This window comes from Syngnathus leptorhynchus, unplaced genomic scaffold, assembly GCF_054491065.1.
Source record: "Syngnathus leptorhynchus isolate UIUO unplaced genomic scaffold, UIUO_Slep HiC_scaffold_171, whole genome shotgun sequence".
NCBI lineage: Eukaryota > Metazoa > Chordata > Actinopteri > Syngnathiformes > Syngnathidae > Syngnathus > Syngnathus leptorhynchus.
In genome coordinates this window covers 140,001-149,717 of record NW_028232138.1, presented here as the reverse complement: position 1 = coordinate 149,717, position 9,717 = coordinate 140,001, and positions in this window count along the sequence as shown.

Sequence of the window (9,717 nt, the reverse complement as noted above, 5' to 3'; positions counted from 1 at the left end):
GGCTTTTTGCACAAGATCACGCCGGGTTAGGCTTCCAGGACCTCGGCTAAGCACTTCTAACGGGTCGCCCGGTTCTTTTTTTGAACCAGCCCGGTTCTTTTTCCACTTCCAGCTGGAGCTCAGCAGCGGCTTTTTGCACAAGATCACGCCGGGTTAGGGTTCCAGGACCTCGGCTAAGCAATTTTAACGGGCCGCCCGGTTCTTTTTTTGATCCAGCCCGGTTCTTTTTACACTTCCAGCTGGAGCTCAGCAGCGGCTTTTTGCACAAGATCACGCCGGGTTAGGCTTCCAGGACCTCGGCTAAGCACTTCTAACGGGCCCTGGTCCACCCCTGCCAGCGCATTTCAAAACTTGGCATTAATTTCGACCTAAGAGACGAAGTCTGATTTTTTTCTACCACTTGGGCGGCCTTTTTGCACCCAGAACACCCGCACCGGCACCATAAATTCGAAGGGTGCCGAGTGCGTCGGCGCAGATTCTGCGACGGAGTGACACTTCCCTCTTGTGGACATTCGGCGGTAGGTGAAATGCGCACTCGGTCTTCTCTTTTCTTTTCCTTCCAGTGAAACTTTGGCAACATTCTGCGAGCTGCTGGCTTCCAGAACCTCGGCCAAGCAGGTGGAGGATTTTTTTCCACTTCCAGCTGGAGGTGAGGAGGGACTTTTTGGGCAAGATCACGCCGACTTAGCAAGCAAGGTGGAAGTGCCAGCATGCTCCGTGGCTGGAAGTGTGGATGTGCCAGCACCCTCCCTGCCTATGGAAGTGTGGAGCTCCAGCACCCTCCCTGCCTATGGAAGTGTGGAGCTCCAGCACCCTCCCTGCCTATGGAAGTGTGGAGCTCCAGCACCCTCCCTGCCTATGGAAGTGTGGAGCTCCAGCACCCTCCCTGCCTATGGAAGTGTGGAGCTCCAGCACCCTCCCTGCCTATGGAAGTGTGGAGCTCCAGCACCCTCCCTGCCTATGGAAGTGTGGAGCTCCAGCACCCTCCCTGCCTATGGAAGTGTGGAGCTCCAGCACCCTCCCTGCCTATGGAAGTGTGGAGCTCCAGCACCCTCCCTGCCTATGGAAGTGTGGAGCTCCAGCACCCTCCCTGCCTATGGAAGTGTGGAGCTCCAGCACCCTCCCTGCCTATGGAAGTGTGGAGCTCCAGCACCCTCCCTGCCTATGGAAGTGTGGAGCTCCAGCACCCTCCCTGCCTATGGAAGTGTGGAGCTCCAGCACCCTCCCTGCCTATGGAAGTGTGGAGCTCCAGCACCCTCCCTGCCTATGGAAGTGTGGAGCTCCAGCACCCTCCCTGCCTATGGAAGTGTGGAGCTCCAGCACCCTCCCTGCCTATGGAAGTGTGGAGCTCCAGCACCCTCCCTGCCTATGGAAGTGTGGAGCTCCAGCACCCTCCCTGCCTATGGAAGTGTGGAGCTCCAGCACCCTCCCTGCCTATGGAAGTGTGGAGCTCCAGCACCCTCCCTGCCTATGGAAGTGTGGAGCTCCAGCACCCTCCCTGCCTATGGAAGTGTGGAGCTCCAGCACCCTCCCTGCCTATGGAAGTGTGGAGCTCCAGCACCCTCCCTGCCTATGGAAGTGTGGAGCTCCAGCACCCTCCCTGCCTATGGAAGTGTGGAGCTCCAGCACCCTCCCTGCCTATGGAAGTGTGGAGCTCCAGCACCCTCCCTGCCTATGGAAGTGTGGAGCTCCAGCACCCTCCCTGCCTATGGAAGTGTGGAGCTCCAGCACCCTCCCTGCCTATGGAAGTGTGGAGCTCCAGCACCCTCCCTGCCTATGGAAGTGTGGAGCTCCAGCACCCTCCCTGCCTATGGAAGTGTGGAGCTCCAGCACCCTCCCTGCCTATGGAAGTGTGGAGCTCCAGCACCCTCCCTGCCTATGGAAGTGTGGAGCTCCAGCACCCTCCCTGCCTATGGAAGTGTGGAGCTCCAGCACCCTCCCTGCCTATGGAAGTGTGGAGCTCCAGCACCCTCCCTGCCTATGGAAGTGTGGAGCTCCAGCACCCTCCCTGCCTATGGAAGTGTGGAGCTCCAGCACCCTCCCTGCCTATGGAAGTGTGGAGCTCCAGCACCCTCCCTGCCTATGGAAGTGTGGAGCTCCAGCACCCTCCCTGCCTATGGAAGTGTGGAGCTCCAGCACCCTCCCTGCCTATGGAAGTGTGGAGCTCCAGCACCCTCCCTGCCTATGGAAGTGTGGAGCTCCAGCACCCTCCCTGCCTATGGAAGTGTGGAGCTCCAGCACCCTCCCTGCCTATGGAAGTGTGGAGCTCCAGCACCCTCCCTGCCTATGGAAGTGTGGAGCTCCAGCACCCTCCCTGCCTATGGAAGTGTGGAGCTCCAGCACCCTCCCTGCCTATGGAAGTGTGGAGCTCCAGCACCCTCCCTGCCTATGGAAGTGTGGAGCTCCAGCACCCTCCCTGCCTATGGAAGTGTGGAGCTCCAGCACCCTCCCTGCCTATGGAAGTGTGGAGCTCCAGCACCCTCCCTGCCTATGGAAGTGTGGAGCTCCAGCACCCTCCCTGCCTATGGAAGTGTGGAGCTCCAGCACCCTCCCTGCCTATGGAAGTGTGGAGCTCCAGCACCCTCCCTGCCTATGGAAGTGTGGAGCTCCAGCACCCTCCCTGCCTATGGAAGAGCCACCTCCGCGGGCATGCTGCTCAACCACGCCGGCCCAGAGTTCCAGCTGCTCGGCTACACTCTCTCACAAGCCCCGCCTGGAGCTCCCCAGCCCGCCCCTGGTACCTCAACTACCGAGGCCAGCCGCTCGACCAGGCCGGCCCAGAGTTCCAGCCGCTCGGCTTCACTCTCTCACAAGCCCCGCCTGGAGCTCCCCGGCCCACCCCTGGTACCTCAACTACCGAGGCCAGCCGCTCGACCACGCCGGTGCAGAGTTCCAGCCGCTCGGATGAGCTCTGCCACTCTCCCGCCGCGCAGCCACCGGTAACGGGGAAATGTCGCCGCCTTGTGGACACGCCGTTGTAAATGAATGGGCTTTCGCACTTAGTGCAATTTTCGCCAACTCTCTGACTTAGAGCTATGGAAGTATGGAGCTATGGAGCCACCAGCCACCCAGGCTGGAGCTATGGAGCTCTGGAGGTATGGAGCTCTTTTTACACTTCCAGCTGGAGCTTGGGAGCGGCTTTTTGCACAAGATCACGCCGGGTTAGGCTTCCAGGACCTCGGCTAAGCAATTTTAACGGGTCGCCCGGTTCTTTTTTGATCCAGCCCGGTTCTTTTTTTTATCCAGCCCGGTTCTTTTTACACTTCCAGCTGGAGCTCGGGAGCGGCTTTTTGCACAAGACCACGCCGTGTTAGGCTTCCAGGACCTCGGCTAAGCAATTTTAACGGGTCGCCCGGTTCTTTTTTGATCCAGCCCGGTTCTTTTTTTTATCCAGCCCGGTTCTTTTTACACTTCCAGCTGGAGCTCGGGAGCGGCTTTTTGCACAAGATCACGCCGTGTTAGGCTTCCAGGACCTCGGCTAAGCAATTTTAACGGGTCGCCCGGTTCTTTTTTGATCCAGCCCGGTTCTTTTTTTTATCCAGCCCGGTTCTTTTTACACTTCCAGCTGGAGCTCGGCAGCGGCTTTTTGCACAAGATCACGCCGGGTTAGGCTTCCAGAGCCCCGGCTAAGCAATTTTAACGGGTCGCCCGGTTCTTTTTTGATCCAGCCCGGTTCTTTTTTTTATCGAGCCCGGTTCTTTTCACACTTCCAGCTGGAGCTCGGCAGCGGCTATTTGCACAAGATCACGCCGGGTTAGGCTTCCAGGACCTCGGCTAAGCAATTTTAACGGGCCGCCCGGTTCTTTTTTTTTATCCAGCCCGGTTCTTTTTCCACTTCCAGCTGGAGCTCGGGAGCGGCTTTTTGCACAAGATCACGCCGGGTTAGGCTTCCAGGACCTCGGCTAAGCACTTCTAACGGGTCGCCCGGTTCTTTTTTTGAACCAGCCCGGTTCTTTTTCCACTTCCAGCTGGAGCTCAGCAGCGGCTTTTTGCACAAGATCACGCCGGGTTAGGGTTCCAGGACCTCGGCTAAGCAATTTTAACGGGCCGCCCGGTTCTTTTTTTGATCCAGCCCGGTTCTTTTTACACTTCCAGCTGGAGCTCAGCAGCGGCTTTTTGCACAAGATCACGCCGGGTTAGGCTTCCAGGACCTCGGCTAAGCACTTCTAACGGGCCCTGGTCCACCCCTGCCAGCGCATTTCAAAACTTGGCATTAATTTCGACCTAAGAGACGAAGTCTGATTTTTTTCTACCACTTGGGCGGCCTTTTTGCACCCAGAACACCCGCACCGGCACCATAAATTCGAAGGGTGCCGAGTGCGTCGGCGCAGATTCTGCGACGGAGTGACACTTCCCTCTTGTGGACATTCGGCGGTAGGTGAAATGCGCACTCGGTCTTCTCTTTTCTTTTCCTTCCAGTGAAACTTTGGCAACATTCTGCGAGCTGCTGGCTTCCAGAACCTCGGCCAAGCAGGTGGAGGATTTTTTTCCACTTCCAGCTGGAGGTGAGGAGGGACTTTTTGGGCAAGATCACGCCGACTTAGCAAGCAAGGTGGAAGTGCCAGCATGCTCCGTGGCTGGAAGTGTGGATGTGCCAGCACCCTCCCTGCCTATGGAAGTGTGGAGCTCCAGCACCCTCCCTGCCTATGGAAGTGTGGAGCTCCAGCACCCTCCCTGCCTATGGAAGTGTGGAGCTCCAGCACCCTCCCTGCCTATGGAAGTGTGGAGCTCCAGCACCCTCCCTGCCTATGGAAGTGTGGAGCTCCAGCACCCTCCCTGCCTATGGAAGTGTGGAGCTCCAGCACCCTCCCTGCCTATGGAAGTGTGGAGCTCCAGCACCCTCCCTGCCTATGGAAGTGTGGAGCTCCAGCACCCTCCCTGCCTATGGAAGTGTGGAGCTCCAGCACCCTCCCTGCCTATGGAAGTGTGGAGCTCCAGCACCCTCCCTGCCTATGGAAGTGTGGAGCTCCAGCACCCTCCCTGCCTATGGAAGTGTGGAGCTCCAGCACCCTCCCTGCCTATGGAAGTGTGGAGCTCCAGCACCCTCCCTGCCTATGGAAGTGTGGAGCTCCAGCACCCTCCCTGCCTATGGAAGTGTGGAGCTCCAGCACCCTCCCTGCCTATGGAAGTGTGGAGCTCCAGCACCCTCCCTGCCTATGGAAGTGTGGAGCTCCAGCACCCTCCCTGCCTATGGAAGTGTGGAGCTCCAGCACCCTCCCTGCCTATGGAAGTGTGGAGCTCCAGCACCCTCCCTGCCTATGGAAGTGTGGAGCTCCAGCACCCTCCCTGCCTATGGAAGTGTGGAGCTCCAGCACCCTCCCTGCCTATGGAAGTGTGGAGCTCCAGCACCCTCCCTGCCTATGGAAGTGTGGAGCTCCAGCACCCTCCCTGCCTATGGAAGTGTGGAGCTCCAGCACCCTCCCTGCCTATGGAAGTGTGGAGCTCCAGCACCCTCCCTGCCTATGGAAGTGTGGAGCTCCAGCACCCTCCCTGCCTATGGAAGTGTGGAGCTCCAGCACCCTCCCTGCCTATGGAAGTGTGGAGCTCCAGCACCCTCCCTGCCTATGGAAGTGTGGAGCTCCAGCACCCTCCCTGCCTATGGAAGTGTGGAGCTCCAGCACCCTCCCTGCCTATGGAAGTGTGGAGCTCCAGCACCCTCCCTGCCTATGGAAGTGTGGAGCTCCAGCACCCTCCCTGCCTATGGAAGTGTGGAGCTCCAGCACCCTCCCTGCCTATGGAAGTGTGGAGCTCCAGCACCCTCCCTGCCTATGGAAGTGTGGAGCTCCAGCACCCTCCCTGCCTATGGAAGTGTGGAGCTCCAGCACCCTCCCTGCCTATGGAAGTGTGGAGCTCCAGCACCCTCCCTGCCTATGGAAGTGTGGAGCTCCAGCACCCTCCCTGCCTATGGAAGTGTGGAGCTCCAGCACCCTCCCTGCCTATGGAAGTGTGGAGCTCCAGCACCCTCCCTGCCTATGGAAGTGTGGAGCTCCAGCACCCTCCCTGCCTATGGAAGTGTGGAGCTCCAGCACCCTCCCTGCCTATGGAAGTGTGGAGCTCCAGCACCCTCCGTGCCTAGGGAAGTGTGGAGCTCCAGCACCCTCCGTGCCTATGGAAGAGCCACCTCCGCGGGCATGCTGCTCAACCACGCCGGCCCAGAGTTCCAGCCGCTCGGCTACACTCTCTCACAAGCCCCGCCTGGAGCTCCCCAGCCCGCCCCTGGTACCTCAACTACCGAGGCCAGCCGCTCGACCAGGCCGGCCCAGAGTTCCAGCCGCTCGGATAAGCTCTGTCACTCTCCCGCTAAGCAGCCACCGGTAACGGGGAAATGTCGCCGCCTTGTGGACACGCCGTTGTAAATGAATGGGCTTTCGCACTTAGTGCAATTTTCGCCAGCTCCGTGGCTGCAAGTATGGAGCTATGGAGCTATGGAGCCACCAGACAGGCTGGAGCTCTGGAGCTATGGAAGTATGGAGCTCTGGAGCTATGGAGCTATGGAGCTATGGAGCTCTGGGGCTATGGAGCTATGGAGCTATGGAGCTCTGGAGCTCTGGTGCTATGGAGCTCTGGAGCTCTGGTGCTATGGAGCTATGGAGCTATGGAGCTATGGAGCTATGGAGCTATGGAAGTCTGGAGCTATGGAAGTATGGAGCTATGGAAGTATGGAGCTATGGAGCTATGGAGCTATGGAGCTATGGAGCCACCAGCCAGCACCCTCCGTGGCTCAACCACGCCGGCCCAGAGTTCCAGCCGCTCGGCTTCACTCTCTCACAAGCCCCGCCTGGAGCTCCCCAGCCCGCCCCTGGTACCTCAACTACCGAGGCCAGCCGCTCGACCAGGCCGGCCCAGAGTTCCAGCCGCTCGGCTTCACTCTCTCACAAGACCCGCCTGGAGCTCCCCGGCCCACCCCTGGTACCTCAACTACCGAGGCCAGCCGTTCGACCACGCCGGCGCAGAGTTCCAGCCGCTCGGATAAGCTCTGTCACTCTCCTGCCGCGCAGCCACCGGTAACGGGGAAATGTCGCCGCCTTGTGGACACGCCCTTGTAAATGAATGGGCTTTCGCACTTAGTGCAATTTTCGCCAACTCTCTGACTGGAGCTATGGAAGTATGGAGCTATGGAGCCACCAGCCACCCAGGCTGGAGCTATGGAGCTCTGGTGCTATGGAGCTCTGGTGCTATGGAGCTATGGAGCTCTGGAGCTCTGGTGCTATGGAGCTATGGAGCTCTGGAAGTATGGAGCTATGGAGCTCTGGAGGTATGGAGCTATGGAGCCCTGGAGCCCTGGAGCTATGGAGCCCTGGAGCTATGGAGCCCTGGAGCCCTGGAGCTATGGAGCCCTGGAGCTATGGAGCTATGGAGCCCTGGAGCTATGGAGCTATGGAGCTCTGGTGCTATGGAGCTATGGAGCTCTGGTGCTATGGAGCTATGGAGCTCTGGTGCTATGGAGCTATGGAGCTCTGGTGCTATGGAGCTATGGAGCTCTGGTGCTATGGAGCTATGGAGCTGGTGCTATGGAGCTATGGAGCTCTGGTGCTATGGAGCTATGGAGCTCTGGTGCTATGGAGCTCTGGTGCTATGGAGCTATGGAGCTCTGGTGCTATGGAGCTATGGAGCTCTGGTGCTATGGAGCTATGGAGCTCTGGTGCTATGGAGCTCTGGTGCTATGGAGCTATGGAGCTCTGGTGCTATGGAGCTCTGGAGCTCTGGAGGTATGGAGGTATGGAGCCACCAGCCAGCACCCTCCGTGGCTGGATCAATGGAAGTGTTTAGGTACCAGGCGGCCAAAGTGCCGAGGCCTCACGCTCGACCACGCCGGCGCAGAGTTCCAGCCGCTCGGATGAGCTCTGTCACTCTCCCGCCGCGCAGCCACCGGTAACGGGGAAATGTCGCCGCCTTGTGGACACGCCGTTGTAAATGAATGGGCTTTCGCACTTAGTGCAATTTTCGCCAACTCTCTGACTTAGAGCTATGGAAGTATGGAGCTATGGAGCCACCAGCCACCCAGGCTGGAGCTATGGAGCTCTGGAGCTCTGGAGCTCTGGTGCTATGGAGCTATGGAGCTCTGGAAGTATGGAGCTATGGAGCTCTGGAGGTATGGAGCTATGGAGCCCTGGAGCCCTGGAGCTATGGAGCCCTGGAGCTATGGAGCCCTGGAGCCCTGGAGCTATGGAGCCCTGGAGCTATGGAGCTATGGAGCTCTGGTGCTATGGAGCTATGGAGCTCTGGTGCTATGGAGCTATGGAGCTCTGGTGCTATGGAGCTATGGAGCTCTGGTGCTATGGAGCTATGGAGCTCTGGTGCTATGGAGCTATGGAGCTCTGGTGCTATGGAGCTATGGAGCTCTGGTGCTATGGAGCTATGGAGCTCTGGTGCTATGGAGCTATGGAGCTATGGAGCCACCAGCCAGCACCCTCCGTGGCTGGATCAATGGAAGTGTTTTAGGTACCAGGCAGCCAAAGGGCCGGGGCCTCACGCTCGACCACGCCGGCGCAGAGTTCCAGCCGCTCGGATAAGCTCTGTCACTCACCCGCCACGCAGCCACCGGTAACGGGGAAATGTCGCCGCCTGGCGGACACGCCGTTGTAAATGAATGGGCTTTCGCACTTAGTGCAATTTTCGCCAACTCTCTGACTGGAGCTATGGAAGTATGGAGCTATGGAGCCACCAGCCACCCAGGCTGGAGCTATGGAAGTATGGAGCTATGGAGCCACCAGCCACCCAGGCTGGAGCTATGGAGCTATGGAGCTCTGGTGCTATGGAGCTATGGAGCTCTGGTGCTATGGAGCTCTGGAGCTCTGGTGCTATGGAGCTATGGAGCTATGGAGCTATGGAAGTATGGAGCTATGGAAGTCTGGAGCTATGGAGCTCTGGGGCTATGGAAGTATGGAGCTATGGAGCTCCGGGGCTATGGAGCTCCGGGGCTATGGAGCTATGGAGCTATGGAGCTCCGGGGCTATGGAGCTCCGGGGCTATGGAGCTATGGAGCTCCGGGGCTATGGAGCTCCGGGGCTATGGAGCTCCGGGGCTATGGAGCTCCGGGGCTATGGAGCTCCGGGGCTATGGAGCTCCGGGGCTATGGAGCTCTGGAGCTCTGGAAGTATGGATGATCCAGCACCCTCCGTGGCTGACCGCTGGTGCTCGGGGCCGGTGAACTCGGCACCCGCCGGAGGCGGGTGCCTCGGTGACCGCCGTCGCTTGGGGCCAGTGAACTCGGCACCCGCCTTCGGCGGGTGCCTCGGTGACCGGTTGTCGCTTGGGGCCAGTGAACTCGGCACCCGCCTTCGGCGGGTGCCTCGGTGACCGGTTGTCGCTTGGGGCCGGTGAACTCGGCACCCGCCTTCGGCGGGTGCCTCGGTGACCGGTTGTCGCTTGGGGCCGGTGAACTCGGCACCCGCCTTCGGCGGGTGCCTCGGTGACCGGTTGTCGCTTGGGGCCGGTGAACTCGGCACCCGCCTTCGGCGGGTGCCTCGGTGGCGGTCGGGGTTGGTGCTTGGGGACCGGCTTCGCTTCTGGAAGTCTGGGGGAGGCGGTCTGGTGGTGGTGGCCGACGTTGATGGTGGTGGGGCGGGAAGAAGAAGGTTATAGTCCCCAGCCCGCCGCATAGGAAAATTTTAGGTACCAGGAGTGGATTTTTTTTTGCACCGGCGGTTAGGGGCCGACCCCTTGGTTTGGTGTCCGGGGAAAGTGCCTGCCGCCCGGCCCGGAGAAAGATTAGGC